The 16,767-nt window shown below is 35.9% G+C and overlaps 1 protein-coding gene across 13 annotated transcripts in view; it reads right to left on the reverse strand.

The window, feature by feature from the left end:
• The window catches only part of LOC6580505 (protein muscleblind), a 186,317-nt gene that overhangs the window by 162,406 nt on the left and 7,144 nt on the right, over positions 1-16,767 (reverse strand). For 12 of the 13 annotated variants that reach the window (XR_006357922.1, XR_006357921.1, XR_006357919.1 and 9 more), the window contains exon 1: positions 8,735-10,054. The exons of the other annotated variant lie outside the window; for it this stretch is intronic. The gene's annotated coding sequence lies outside the window, so the exon portion shown is untranslated. Of the gene's footprint in view, positions 1-8,734; positions 10,055-16,767 lie in introns of those variants that run through there. 13 annotated transcript variants of the gene reach the window in all.

Here is a 16,767-nt window from a genome sequence, read left to right on the forward strand (position 1 = left end):
TTTATAGCGCTGCGGAATGAAGAGTGCGCTACACTGATAAGGGACGCCGTCGTCATCGACGGGCCGCGACTGTTGGCAGCTTGCTGTGAAAAGTCATTATTTCATGTGTGCTTAATATTTGTGCTGTAGGTTTTTTTCTTTCCTCTTTTTTTTTTTTTTATTAGATATGCGACTCACTTGAAACGCACTCGCCAACTCGTGTATATATTTGTTGTTACAAGTAGAGTACATACTGCATATATGCATACACACACACACACACACACACATATATGTATATATAGAAACGCATATAGGTTCTCCAACCGAATCGGGGCAAGTGATTAGAGGCAACCCGGCTCCAGGCAATCGAAAGCTGACTAACAAAATGCAATTGCCGGTAACCGTGTGGCCCGCATCATGGCCGCGATTCGCACACAGTTGACTCTTGGCTATTTTTAAAGCCCTCACATAATAGCGGCCGCAGTAGAAATGGGAAGCGAGCGAGCGAACGCCTTGTGGCAACAACTCCCAATGAGTATTTATTGCGCTGCCCTCGAAGCCGTAGCAAGGCGCGCCGCGCAACGGTCAGTAACCGCTCTGTTGCAACATTATACAACATAAGCCCCCGTCGGCCAGCTCGGTGACCCACCCTGCCCTGCTGTGACACACATCAAGGTGGAAGAAGCGAAAAAAAAAACAAAAAACAAATATAATAATATAAGCTCAAACAATGAAGCCACAGCGGAAAGGGCGAGAAAGCTCAATGCGGCTTCCACTGTTGCTTGCTATCAATAAATGCGATTAGATAAAAGTTAAACACCAGAGCTTATATGGCTGCCACCATGCCACCACGCCCCCCGCCCCAAACAAATCATCCCCTGCACTTCAATCGACAAGCGTGTGCAACTGAAACTAAACACAAACAACAATTTACATAAATGTCAAAGTGTTTGCTGCGTAACAGAATAGTTGTAACATCTCTGTTAAGTGCATCATCAGCCTGATCAGTACTGTTTGCAATCATCATTAGCTTGATTAGCATTATCATTAGCTGGAGCTGCTGCTGCTGCTGCTCAGCTTATGTCATGCTGGGGAGAGTCGTGGGCGTTATCTGCTTCTTCACCTGAAGCGTAACTAAAGCAACAACAAACCCGTTCAGAGTTGACTCTAGGCTAATTAATTCTTATTGTCAAACATTGACATGCATAATTAATTTAGCATTTCTCAACGCGTGGGCCCGACGACAACAATCAGTCAAGCTCAATCGTCGACGTCTATTAGCTATTCGCCAGACGACAACCATAACTCTACTTAAGGTGCATCATATCGGTACATCACTGTAAATATACATATGTAAATAGATATTTTTGGTCTGCTACATTGTAATTGGGCAAAAGTGTTAAGTTTCGATCAGCAGCCACAGCGTCTATATAAGGCATGGAGGCGGACCACGTAAAACGTGCCAAAACCGTAAACAATGCCGGAATGAAGCGTTCAACTCTAACGAATTGTAAATGCAAATGCCACAGAATGATTCAGGCCAAACGCTGGAAACTGGAACATCAAAATATTAAAAACATATACGACTATATATATATATCCGACAAATGGCTATGAGTCGTCCGATTTGATCTGGTTTAGCCGATTGATGTTTATGCACATATATACAGCACATTCTGTTTCGATAGAAAAATATATATATTTAATTTAATATATATATATATATACTTATTTATAATTTATTATTTATTTAAAAAGTTCTAGCAGAGTTTTATCAACTATATTCTTTGCGAATGTGACATTTATTATTAACCGGTTTTTCGACTTTGGCAGGTAGTTCCTAATATCTAATCTAATCGGAAAAGTAAGGCATTTTTGTCAATTAGTTTAGGCATTCATATTATGAATTTCTTAATTATTGACCGTCACGTTTGTCGCACTACGCTATAAGCCAAATGAATTTCTTAAGCGTCAGCTAATTACGTCAGAGTCTAAAATCTGTATAAATAATTTTTGTTTCTTTGAGGCGCACAGCAATCAAGCGAGAGCAAATCGAAATCTGAGGCAAATAATAACATATTTCTGAAATGCCAACGGCAAAGCAAGTTTTTCGAAGAAAGAGCAACAGAGAGAGAGAGAGAGAGAGAGAGAGAGAGATTATCACTCTCTCTCGCACACACTCTCTCTTTCTCTTTTACTTATGAAACATGCACTCATCTAATACATTTTGGCAGAGTCAAAAGTTTTGCTTATCTTAAAATACACACACACACACATACACACGTGGACCGAAGAGCGACAGCAAACTAAATATTAAAATTTTGTAGCATAAACAATTCCTCACACACATTTTTGCCTAATTCATTTCATCTTTTTTCTATAATTTTTTGTTTCATATAAAAATAACTAAAAGAGAAACGATTGAGAGAGAGAGTGAGAGAGAGAGAGCTTATAAAATTATAATTAAAATTTTCTCAAGTGCGTTTGAATAATGTGACGCGCAGCAAATGAAATTGAATTAAACTTTGAACTAATTTGTTTAAGCAGCTTGCAGACAGCGGCCCCATCAGTTGTGCCACGCCCATGGCTGACCCACACGCCTCAAGGGAGCGAGAGTGTGTGTGAGAGAGAGAGAGAGAGACGGAAAGAAGGTTAAGCAATCAATTTCGCTTTCAATTGATCTCAATTTAGCATGAAACGGGCAACGGGTCGACGTTGAGCACGCTGTCCCAGCTAAGGGTTAAAAGGCAGCGCTGCTTATATAAGGCAAATGCAGAGCGTTGTTATTAGTTGTTGCTGCCGCTGCCTCTGCTGCTGCTGCTGCTGCTGCATTTGGCTGCCAAAAATTTCATGCACGAAAAACTTATTTTTGGTGGCGACGTTTCCAAAATGCAGACCGCATGGGCAAAGAGGGCGGCAAGTGGAGGGGCGAGGGGCGTGTTTGGGGACAGTGCGCAGCGCTGCGATGAGCTGCACAACTGCAGGCAGATACATCCAAAAATGTACAACAGCTGCCGGCTGGCTCTTTGGGCCAGAGGCCGCAGATGCACATAAAGGGAAAAACCACGTTGAAATATATTTTTCAATTTATTTTTGGTTTTTATTTCTTTTTATATGTAGCATATAAATATAGACACAAATATAGATATCTGTATCACTTGAAATATACATATATAAATGCAAATATTTATACACTTGTTGCAAATGTACTCAGGCAGGTTTTACTGTACTTCAATATGCGGAATTCGCAAAGCAGTTCACAGTTAGATTTATATTTTGTACTCCTCTTAAGCCATATTAAATCAAATTAAATTTCTTGACGCCTCCAGCTGTATGAAATAATATTTGTTAGCCTGTTTTTCGATAATGCTTTCAGCCCATTTGCTTTTTGACTCGTTGAGAGGCAACAATAACAAGAACAACAACTTGTGGTATTTTTAGCACAACGACGAGCACATGTTTCAAAATATCAAAAAGTGAGCAACAAAATTGAGGAAGATGAAGAAGAAGAAGCAGCAGCAGCAACAGCAGCAGAGAGAAATATAAAAATAAAAAGCGAGCACGAACAATTTTTGATAGAAACCAAAATGTTTATGCGCCGCAAAGGAAAGAAAACAGACAATGCTCGAGCATTGATATTAACCAAAGAATATTACAAAGGTTTCGAAAGAAACATGAAAAGAGACAGAGAAGAGAAATTCGTCTATTCAGTGTTGGTAAAGGCTGAAATGCTTTATAAACTACGTTTCAATTGATAAGACCCGAAAGAATTTCTAAACTGAATTTCAATAAATTACCGTTTTATTCAAGTTCTCTTTCATCCGCTCTCGTAAGCTTTCAAATTTAATTATCCATTTCAACAGTTAATATTCAGTGTTCGTAAATGCGTAAAGGTCTTTGAATTTGCATTTCTTATTCTAGTTTATTTAGCATGCATTCGCATAAATGAACTAGTTCTTTTGCATTAAATGAACCCAAGTAAAAACTTGGCCAACTTTTGATAATATCACAATGTGACGCTTCAGTAAATTTTCGAGTGCAATGAAAGCAAAGTTTTGATTGGGGAAATATTAGGAAAGAGCATAGCAAAAACTCCATTCGTGTAATTAGCTATGAAATTAGTTTGTAACTAACTTCACTTTCGACACACACACACACACGCATGCACACTTCTGCACACACTCACACTCCATTCGAGTAGCGAAAGACAATTGAAAAAGCAAAAACGAAAAAAACATCAATTAGACAACATTTATAGCATTTTTTATACATTTTCAGCGAATCGAAATTATTTCCCTCAAGTTGTGCAATTATTTGGCTGCCTCTTGTGCAGTTGTGCGCATTCGAAGTGCAATTAGTTATATAATTTGCCAGTTGCAAGCAAATTTAATTAAATTTCTTAAGCTTTTGTTGCTGCGATTTGGTTGGCCATAAAAGTATTAGGTTTACTTTATTTGAAATTGTTTTTAATTTGCTTCAGTTTATTAATATATGTTTGTTTAAATTTGAAGAGCTGTGATGTTATATTAAATTAGTATACAAATAATTTAAAAATTCTACTGGATACTTTTTAATATATGCATGAATTTAAGCTTTCCCGGAACATTTACAAAGATTTCTTGAATGACAAGTTAGATCTGATGAGAAATTTCTCCACATATAAGTGTTGTGTAACGCGCGAAAGTCCGCGAATTTTTACTCAATAAGTCTGCAAAAATTTAATTTGAATTTAAGCTCTAGCATAGTTATACTATGTATAATATATAATAGAAATTTTGTATAATTAAATTATAATACACAATGAATAAAAATTATTAAATATTTTTTATATTATTAAAAATAGTAATAGCAAATAGTAAATTTGTTGCTTTGTGTATTATAACAATAATAAATTTAAATGTTATTATTTTGAATGAATATACAAATCATATTTATATAAATATAATGTAAGCCTTTTTCTTCTATTGCCTTCAATTTCTCTTATACTACGTCACATCAGCCTCAGCTTCTGCTTAAGACAAATTATTATTGCAATTCGCATAGCTTAAATTTATGTTTGAAGTGATCTGATTTCTTGAAGCGCTAAAGCCACAAAATCCCGTCACTGAACTCTGAACTGCTTCAGAGACGCATCTCTCTATCTCTATTTCCCTCTCTCTCTCTCTCCCTCTTTGTCTCTCTGTGCCTTTCAGCTCACTCAACGTATTTGGCGCATCATTCAAATGGCAATTTCAAATGTCGTCGCTGGCAGTTGAAGAGCTCACAAAATTTGTCCAGTGACTTTCAAGTTTTGTTGAGGGCGGCGAAGAGACAAAACGACTGAAGTAAAATTTGTATGAAAAGCTTCATGGCAAAGCTATCGATATTTATTTATTGTTTTGCGTCGGAGGGGTGAGACAAAGAGACAGAGCGGGAGAGAGAGAGAGAGAGATAGAGAGAGATAGAGAGAGAGAGAGAGAGAGATGGGAGAATGCTGAGCAATATACCATATTTGCTGTAAGAGTTTGGCATGACTTTTTAGTCGAAAAATCGAATCGATTAGTCATGCCAAGTCCTCAGACTTGAGAGTTTTTTGGTCTCGGGCCTCACCTCTCACATTTTAGTTGAGCTTGTCGGCTTTTTTTTTTTGTTTCTCTACAGTTGTTTTTTGCTACAGTATTGGGCTTCATTTTGCTTTTTGAAAGACGAATATCGGCATTCAGCAGAGACAAAGCAATTTATGTGGCATTTTCCAAGCGATTTCGTTGGCTCATTTATTAAATTTAGACAGAGTATTGGAGAGGTACATATATGAAGACATATACTCATACATTACACATAAGTATGCATGTGTTTATGTATGGCAAGTGTTAAATATACAACTTTTGCTTTCCTTCTTTCTTTCTCTCTAGCGAGGCGCTAATTCAATTTGCCGCCTTAAAAATGTAAACAAAAATAGATTACAACAAATTTGAACAGAAATCACATGTGGAATGAATATATGTATATATAAATATGCATATATATGTATATATATATATGTATAATGTATTACAGTGAGTCTCGAAAGAGCACATAAATTTCATGTTTACGAGTTGAAGTAACGCCAGAGGCTCAGGAATCAGAACCAGAAACGACTCGACTCGGGCTCGACGACAAAGGCCGCTGGTGCAAAAAAAAAAAAAAAAACATCACAAAAAAACGTGACTTTTCATAACAAAAATAAAAACAACAACAACAGTGCGCAATATCTCGCGTTAGCATCTCGCGCTAAGTAAAGCAAAAAGTAAAAAATAAATAAAAGTAAATACGAATAAAATAAAAATAAAAGACAAAATTTATGACACGCCGACGCTTCGATACGCTTTAATTAAAGATTTTTTTAGACGGAAACTAGATATATAGATAAATATATTATATATATATATATATATATATATATATATATAGTTAAAGCTTTTAGTGTAGACGAAAGCAATACCTCAACTCTAGCTGTGGCTCAGACGATATTATGTAATACTTAATATGGTATTACATATTGCATATAGAGCTAAAATATTGCCGAAGGGTATTGTAGGCCGGAAAACTTGTCTTTAGATAGCAAAAGCTATCGATTGTCGCTATAAAGTCTAATAATGTATTTGTAATACATTAAAGTAAATAATTATTTATAGTATTAAATTATAGTATAATAATATTAAATAAATGTAAGTTAATATTATATTTGATGCTAATTAAACATACATGTATATCTATGTCTATACATCCATATAAATGCATGAACTCAGCCAATATGTACACATTTATATATATAATATAATATTCTTCTTTCATGACAAAACCTATAAGACCTACGAGTAGAGAAAGAACAGAGTAAAACATGATGGAGCAAACGAATTTGTAGCCTAGGCCTTGCTTGCTCTTTACATACGAATAAAAATTGCAAAATTTGCATTAAATTTAAGCATGATTTGTTGTATGTGTGTGTGTGTGTGTGCGTGCGTGGGTGTCAGTGTGTGGCCAACTTAAAATTCAACTCAGTTTGTGGAGCGCTTCACAAGCCAAGTTTTTGGACTTAAATAGAACTCGTCGGACCCAAATGATTAATTAATAATAAAGTTCGTAAAACTGCGAAAGATGACTTCATATTTGTCTATAAGTATGTATATGTACATACATATACGGGGTTTTATATACATATGTGCCATATAAGTATATTTACACATTTATTGGTATTATTTCGGCCTTTTTTGCTGATAAACTACATTTTAATAGCTCGCACAGTTCATTAGCCTTCGCGAAAGAGAAGACAGCGCAGAGCAGCGCTGCGGGCCAAAAAGTTGCTCAGATATTTTTTTTCTTTCGATTTTTATAATTATTATAAGAAGTTAATGCCTTAAAGAAAAACCAATTAAAGTAACAAAGTTCAAGTGAACTTCATCAAAAATATATTCGAATCAAAAAATTCTGTTATGAATTTTTACAACTAATTTTCAGCTTGAATTCTTTGGATTGAAAAAAGAAAGATATAATAGAGTTTAAAATTTACCATTTTCATGTTGTACTTAAACATTTTCTAGAAACCTATATACATTTAATCGAATTTCTTTGGAGTTCGGGTGTAAAATTTATCGTTTATCTCAATCAACTTTTGGACTTTCTGAAAAGTATTTGTTAATAGTAAATTATAAGACAAATACAAAAATTAATCTCACAAAAGCTTTTGATTTTTCTAATAAATATTTTAATTTTTGTATTACTTTTATGTCAAATGATTTCATTTTATTTTATTTTAACAGATATCTGCGTAAAAAAATTTTTTTAGATGACGACAAAAAGAAATTAAAATAATATTATTTAAACTTGTAATGTAACGATTTTTCAGAATATAAAAAAAAAAGAGTAAGTGTAAGCACAATTCAATTCAATATTCGGGAATATATCTATTGCATTAAAGTTCTTATTGAAATCTCTCCATGTTTATTAAAAATTAAAATTTACTTAAATTATCAAACTATTTCGGAAAAAAATATTTTGAAGAAGAAACTATAAGTTTAGTTTTGTTATTTACCATTTTTTTTAATGAAATACTACTTCATTTCAAATTAAATTTAAAATTTTCAAATATCTAATATATCATTCAATATATTGTATTTATTTTATTTCATTTTTTTTTTTTTTTTTTCATATGAAATTAATTAATTAAATACTGATATATTATTAAATTTTTGAGTAATATTAATATCACACAAATGTCAACTAATTTAAAAAAAAAAATAATAATAATTTTTAAACAAATTTGACATAAGAAAGCTATAATTATTATTATTATTATTTTTTAATTAAAATTAATGTTATATGTAGCACTGGCTGCTTGGCCAGATTAGTAAAACTGTAAACAAAATATGGGAAGCTAAAATCGAAATGCCCAAAACGTAAAATCGCCTTTAATAAGCCTAACATATGTTCGGCTTAATTTTAACCACGGTTAACAATATTTTGAAAACATGTGAAACTTTTTTTACTACAAGTATAAACACGACGAAACTAATTTCAACATTTTGGGAAAATTAATTTTAAGCACACTTTGAAAATATTGTCAATAATTTCAGCAACTCGACGAAAAGCTCAAATAGAAATTTTAGCTCAAAAGAAAACAAAATAAACCACTTTTCAATCATGGGTAAAACTCTGAGTATTAGTAATAAAGGGGAAACTTTTTTAGACACGTGTGAATAAATAATTTAGATGTAAATTAAAGCTAAATAAACACCTTGAGAAGCAGCTGATGATGCGATGCGATGCGATGCGAGCGATGCGTTGCGCTTCAATTTGATTCGATTCTCTCCGCTGTTGTTGCTGTTGTTGTTGCGAATTTCGTTTGATTTGCTGTTAGAATTTGTAACTTTTGCACACACTTACACACAGTCACACGCGCACGGAGCAGCTGAGTGTGGTTTAGAGCGGGTCAGCGATAGTGCGGGGGGAGGCAGTAGAGAGCGAGCGACAGCAGAAGAAACGCGTTTTTTTTTTTATTTTTATTTCGGGCTTTTTACTTGATATTATTTTTCTTGCTTTCTGGTTTTGCTGACTTTGCAGTTGTTGTTGCTTTTGCTTGATGGCTGTTACTGCGCTGCTTGACGTGACGTCATTAAAATGCCGGCAAACACATAGAACTTGACTTGAAGCACACTTTATTCCGTTTACTCCGCTCCGTTCTGCTCAGCTGCGACGAGCTATTCGTTTTCTTTCTCTTCAACTGACACCAAAGGCAAAATGAAGCGAGACACTCGCACACACACGCGCATAGGCACAACTGACTAACTAACGCACACACATAGACAGACTGAGGCGACTGACAGAGGCGAGAGGCACACACACGCACGCACCTATACACCTATACACGTATAGACGTACACACTTGCACGCGGAGATGTCAAAAATTGACAGGCACAACACAACAACAGCTACGGCACAACAACTACACACGCACACACACGTACACAATCACCGAAAAAAAGTCGCTTCGCGCTTCGTTTTGCTTTCTTGTTGATAAAAAATTCACAGACGAATATTCTTTTATTTTGTTGACAGCTGTTTGGTTGTTGTTGTTGTTGTTGTTGCTGTTGTTGTTATCGTTGCGGCTGTTGAAACGCGCGCGATTTTCATAAAATGTTGTTAATGTTGCTTCTTGAATTGGTTAATAATGTTGCATAATTTATTGCTTATTTTCTTAGCTGTTTTTTTATTTTTGTGATTTTTCGTAAATTTTCCTGTTTTTTTTTTTTTTTTTTTTTCCTTTTTTACGTATATTACTCAACACTTATATCGGTTAATTTTCCTCTTTTTACTTTATTTTTAATACTACGAGCAAGGCAACTCTGCACGATTTTTATTATATTTAACACAATTAATGAATTATTTTCGTATTTATTATTATTATCAAATTTATTTTGAATTAGTTGTGACAGCGTTTGTTGGTAGCTGCGTTTAGCTCTCTTGTACAGAAATTCTAAAAATTTATTAACAAAATGCGACACACACGTCCGCCTTGCTCGATGTTGTTTTTGCTTCTGGTCGTACGCTGTTAGGGCGCTGTTATGCACCAAAAATTCCAATCGGCAACAGCCAAAACAGCCACAACGGCAGCAAGCGCTGCTCTCTCTATTGCTCTCTCACGCTCTCTGCATGGTTTCGTCTGCAGCGGCTGACTCCAGTGCCCAACGTCTGTTGCTCTTATTGGCTCACAAATGTACTCTGCTGGAGTGCGAGCAACCACGAGAGAGTGAGTGGGACAGAGAGAGAGAGCGAGCGAGCGTGCTGCTGTTAAGTTAAGAGCGCGTCGCCATTGAGCGAGGGCTGGAGTGACTTGTGCAAAGCATTTGAGTGAGTTTTTTAGAGCAGCTGACTCCACAAGGGTTCAGCCGTCAAAGGAGCAAAGCGATTTCTTTGAGCTAAACTTTAGCCGAGGCCATAATAATCACTCAAAATGCAAGCGGCAGCTGTTAATTAGCACAGTTAATATATTAGTACATTTATACATTTCTAGCTATTTTACTATATATGCAAAGATTTAACTGCACAGAAATTAAAAAAGTCCTCAAAGTCACCTTCAAAAATAGTTCAATATTTCAAAATGCACTCATATTTAGTTTTCTATATATATATATTTATAGCCATGCAATGTTTCAGTTTGACATTTCAATGGGCGCCCAAAAATAGCCCAAAAACCAACAAATATAAAAGAAGAGCTAAAAGCTATAAGTACCGTTCATTTCATTTCATCTTAGTGCATACAAATTTTGACATTTCTATGTCATAAATTTAAGACACACACACATACACATAGACACCCCCACAGAGAATAAGAGGCCATTAGAAGATATAAACATAAATTTATTTATTTATGTCTTATAAAAGGTGAATGTAAATTGATTGGAAATGGCAGCAAGAGCAGCAACAACAGTAGCTGTTAATTCACAGAGCACCGTCATCAGCTGCTGTTAACAATCAGAGCCACAACAACAGTGAAAGCAGGCACAGAAGAAAAGACTTGAAGAGAGCGCCAGAGCCAAAGTCTGGGCAGAGGGAGTGAGTGTGAGTGAGGGAGCGAGAGAACGTGAGCGAGAGATCGCAACGCCCCCGCAGCGCCCAGTCACTGCTGTTGTTTATCGTTTTTCTTTTTCTACAGCATTAGAAGTTCCTTGTCTGCGTGTGTGTGTGTGTGTGTGTGTGTGCGAGAGTGCTATTTATAAAAACGTTTTGGAAATGTGAATTTGTTGTAGTCAAAGTCAATGTGGCCGACCACATGGAAGCTGGAACGATTGTTTTTGTTGCCTCGAGGGCAAGTGAAAGGTTGAGCGTGTGTTGTTGCTGGTACACCGTTGTCTAAGAAGCAAATCTTGCACACACACACGCTCGCACACTATGGCATATGCACTAAGCCACCTCTGCACTCATTCATTATGCAAAAGTAAAGCAGCGAAAGAAGAAGACTAGCAAAAAGAAAAGAGCAGACGATTTTACTTATGCCGCATTTGCAGTTGGGCACATGCCAACACACACACACGCGACACACACATACACATACAAAGAGCGAAACATAACTGGAGTATGGCAAAAGCAGCACAAAAGTTTTCAATGCACACAGATACACACACACACACACATATGCACATGGGAAGCTGCTTGGCCAGGCAGCAAATGCTTCAAAATCGAAATTGAAATTGAAATCGAGATCATTTGCTCGGTTGGCAACAAATGTAAATTAGTTGACAGCTGCTTCAGGAATAACTGGCTATTAACTGGTTTGGCTTAGGTAAATCTTAATGAGTTGCGTCTTGCAATTGCTAAAAATATTTTTTTAAAGTTAACATTAAAATGAAAAAAATAAAAATAAAATAAAATAATACAAAATTGTAAAATAACTAAAACAAATCGTTTATTTTTCTTTATATAAAGTATGTTTAAAAAAATTTAATTAACTAAATTCCACCCTAATTGCTTGAAAGCTTTCAATAAAATAAGAATCATAGCAGACTTCTTATCATCTTCATTTCTTTTAAATATTAAAATTATATTATATACAAAAATATATATATTATATTATAAAAATGTTAAGAAATTACCTCTGAAATATTAATTTATTTATTTTCACTATAAATATAGAGTCTCTAAAGGAGTTTATGGAACTTACGAACTCAATTGCTTGAAAACCCATAACAAAATAAGAAATTAACTCTAGAAAATACCTCTATTTGTTTTCTCTATATAAATGAACTCTGTAAGATCTGACGCCTCTATTGTTTAAAAAATCTTAACAAATTAACAAATTATCTTAGACTTTGTACGTATCTCGTTTCTATTTGATGATCTTAAGAAATTAACTCGAAGCAAAAACAAAGTAAAAACGCCTACAAAGCACTTGACAAGATCATTAAGTGAACGTTTGTCGGCTGTGTCGCTGCGGCTGGCGTTGTGGGTTGCTCCGGGGGTCAGTTAGTAGAAACAGCTACAGACAGAGAAACACACAGACTCCACAGAAACAAAAAAAAAAATGAAACATGAATAAAAAACAAGACTTGAGTTGGAGGGGAGAGGGGAGACTGGCAAACCGGTTTCAGGCAAAATCAAAAGTTGCGCAGACGCAGACGTCGCTGTCAGCGTCGCCGTCGCCGTCGCAGCTGACCGAACTGAAGTTGGGTATTGGAACAGCGCAAAGGTGCGGAGTAGGGGAGCAGGGGGCCAGAGCGGAAGAAGGAGCACAAAAGCAAAATGTTAAAGTTTCGCCCGTCGATCGCTGTGGATGCTGTGGAAGTACAAAAGTAAATCACGCAAATGTTGACCGGCAGCAGCGACAGCAACTGGAACTCGTTTTGCGCTGCACCTTTTGTGCCTGTTCCAAGAACGTGTTCAAGGCTTTGCCAGGGTGTGCCTGTGTCTGTGTGTTTGTGTGTGTGCGACCGAAAAAGGAAAAGGAGGTCGCAAAGGTAGCGCAAAAATGAAGAATAAGCAATATAAAGTAAGCGGCAAGCGCACAGGGATTGGCGCATTGATGGCTTGAGGCGAGTGCAAGGGAGATGGACTGAGCGAGAGCAATAGGAATTGTGCGTTAGGCTACGCCTCTCCTATTCTAATTGGAGCGACTCCCGCTGCTAATGCCATTCAAATCAGAATGAGTCTTCATTAGGTGACGGCTCACACGCGATGCAAAAGAGACCGGCGAACCTTACGTCTGCATATTAATTTAACATAGCTAAAAACAATAGCCGCAGCAAACCAGTTATCAGAGAGAGAGAGAGCGTGAGAGCGAGATGGAATGATCACCATAAAGAATCAATAACAGAGTCAGACGAAACGCCGATGACGTCGTCCTCGTTGATTATATGCATGCAAACACACACACACGCACACAAAGACGCGGGCATACGCATATACGCATGCAAGTATATGTATGCAATGTGTGAGTCAGCTTCCAGACGTTGAAAGATCACAGTTAACAGCTAGACAGCCATACGCTCTGTCGTCACACACACACTCTCTCTGCTCTCTCTGTGTAACTATTTCTGTTAAGCTCTTGCGCCTACACACATGTGCACTAATATGATTGGAGCGTCAGTCTTATTGGAACTACGATCTCTGATCGGCAGCTGCTAAGTGTAACACTCTTCACAGCCAACGAGTGACATTTGCTGCGCTCTTGAGTCGTCTGCGCTCGCCAAGCACTGGGAGTGTGGTTTGCGTGTGCGCCAACTCAATGGCCAGACTGTTCCCAGTTTTATGTGAGTGCGAGCGGCGGCGCTGCTGAGTGGGAGCCAAAAAGAGAACATAAACCATTTTGACTCATTCTTTGTGTTCTACTCAGGAATCTTACCGTTACGCATTGCATACTTTGAGGTGATTAAGAATTCTTTTGAAATTGATATATTTTACTTAACTAGTATAATAAATAAACAATTAATTCAATTAAAAGCAAATTTATTTTTAAAATATTTTGACTTAAAAGGTTTTAATAATTAAAGTGTTTTTTTAGTAAACTGAGCGCTGTTAACTTTATAATTTTAACATGGCTTCAGCAGCTATGTTAGCATTAGCGCTGTTAAAGAACGCACTTAATATTTTACTGTTACGACTATTTGAAGTTTATCGCAATTATTTATATCAAAGTTCGTAACTGCAAATCAATTCGATTCGATTCGAGTCGATTCCGTTTGCCTTTAGCTTGAACTCTTTCCGAACCCAAAGAGCTGATTTCAATTATAGCCAATTAAGCGAGAAAGGACTTGAACAGAAAGAAATAAAACAAGAAAACCAACAACAACAACAAAAACAACAACAACGAAACTTGCAACATTAGAGAGAGATGATACCAGCTGCAGGCAATCAATACACCAACCCGTCCCGTCTCAGCCCACCTGCTCACACCTTGGCTGCATTTTTGGCTGCTCCTGCCAAGGATAAAAAGTTTGTTCTGTTTTTTTTTTTTTTTTGCTTTATCCACTTTCGTCGGCTGCTGCTGCTGCTTCGCATTTCAATGCGCCGAATGTTAAAACAAACAAACAAATAAATTAGTGTTCAATCAGCGTAATTTCTTCAACTGGCACGCCCACAACGCCCCCAGACGACAGGCAGCTATCAGCCAAGCGCTTGGCTGCCTTTTGTCTCCCTTTTCGCTCTTGGCTTTCCTCAATTGCATTTCTAGCGAAGTTGCAAGTTGGAGTGGGCGTGGGCGTGGCAGTGGGAGAGGCGAGAGTGGGGTGCTCTGGTATCTGGTTTATACGATTGACTATCCAAACTTTGCACCCACTGTGCAGCCGTTAGTTGTAAGTAATTAAGAGAACTGAGCCAAGCAGACAAAAGCTGGCGAAATTTTCGGTAATTTGGTTAATTTGAATTCGAATGCAGTTGGCCTCGACACGGGCGAGACGGTGGCGGGGTAGCTGCGCAGTCGAGCTGCTTAAAGGTGAATAGTGCTCGAGCCAGATATAATTGTGCTCAAGTTTTAATTGTTTCGAGTTGAATCTGAAAAGTTTTTGCTATTCTAATCGGATATCGATAATTATCGAAGTGGAAATGCTGCGAAGTGGAGGATAGAAACTGAGATACGATAAAGTTCACTACGATCAACAAAAACAATCTATTTAGCTTATCTAAATTAGTCATAGTCAGAGCTAAGCACAAAGTCTAAGAACTTTCGATATTTGTCATTTTCGATTAATGGTTCGATGAACTCAACTCAAGCAACTTCATTATATGTTATAGAATATATTACATATATATTTATTTTTTTATTTTTATTTATTTATTTAATTTTTTTTTTTTTTTTTATGGTATAGAATATTATACATATATATTTATATTTATTTTAATTTTTTTTATTTTATTTTATTTTATTTTTTTTTTATGTGTTTATTTATTATTATTATTTTTTTTTTTAAATACCCCAAAGAATTTTTAAGTAGCTGCATGCTACCTATAAATTATCGAATATGGTATCGTTCTTGCTTGATGATTTTATAATTATATTTCAGTCAGTGTTAAATCAAGCTATCAGTGCTCCACAACTCCAAACTAAATAGTAAATAAATTTCAATTCAATAATAATTGAATTATTATTGAAAATATTGAATTACAAGAGCCCAAGCTATTATGATACACTACACTACAAGAAATAAAATTTTTACAAAACTTAGTAGAATTTTTGAGCTGGGATTAGTTTATAATATCAGATTATAGATGATTAATTTAACATTCGTCCATAACTTGATCTCTAGCAAAGGGAATACAATATAAATCTCAAATTTGTTGAGTAGTGTTAGAAATGCAGATATTTGCATGGAAACAAGTTCTAAAGTCCAGCAGAAATTCAAGTCGAGTTCAATTTATATACATAAATTTGCTTTGATTAAAAAACTATTTTTTTTATTTTTTTTTATTTTTTTTATTTTTATTTTTTTTACTTTAACATACAAAAAAAAAAAAAACTATTTGAAGCAATTTGTCAATGGGCGAAAACGCAACTAGCCAAAGCCAAAGCATAAATAAAAAATAAAGCACCAAGTGTCAGGCGAAAACAAACTGCCCAAAAGCCCAGCACCTGACCAGGCCAGAACGCAAGCCCTGTTTGGCCATGTCTGCGGCTTGCATATGTGTGTGTGAGTATCTCTGTGTGTGTGGGTGTGTTTCGCTTTTAAGCTGCCAAATCCGACAATTAAATTATTGCATGACAAAACATGCGCCGCAAAAATATTCAAAACGCGCCAAAAACAGGATGTAAACAACAACGGACATAAGGACGATGAGCCAAACCATACGAGAAAAAAAAAAAAACAAACACCCACCCACACACACACACATGTGTACAACTATGCGCTCAACTACTATGCAAAGGAAAAAATACTTCCCGAACCGAAACAAATTCATCTTCCGCAAAAAGAGTAGCAGAAAAAGCACACAAGCTGAGAAAAATAATAAAAATAGAAAAATGAAAACACACACAGGCACACACACACACACACACGGGGCTAGGAAAATGTCCCAATAGGATGTAGGGAAAGCGTCACAGGCTACCGGAAAATGACGCGTTAGAAAAACAACAACAGAAACTTGAAAATAGGAAGAAAAAAAATAAAAAGAAAAAAATGAAAATACAAAGAGGAAAATACAAAATATATAAGAGCTAAAAAATTGTTTTATGAATGCTGAATACTGAATACCCTTAATAAGATTATCAAGCTTCTGACCACGTCGTAAATTATTTCCGTTAATTCAGCTAATTTGTAAAATATTATAGTGCTAACATAATAA

The sequence above is a fragment of the Drosophila mojavensis genome, unplaced genomic scaffold (genome assembly GCF_018153725.1).
Source record: "Drosophila mojavensis isolate 15081-1352.22 unplaced genomic scaffold, ASM1815372v1 contig_81, whole genome shotgun sequence".
NCBI classification, from domain to species: Eukaryota; Metazoa; Arthropoda; class Insecta; order Diptera; family Drosophilidae; genus Drosophila; species Drosophila mojavensis.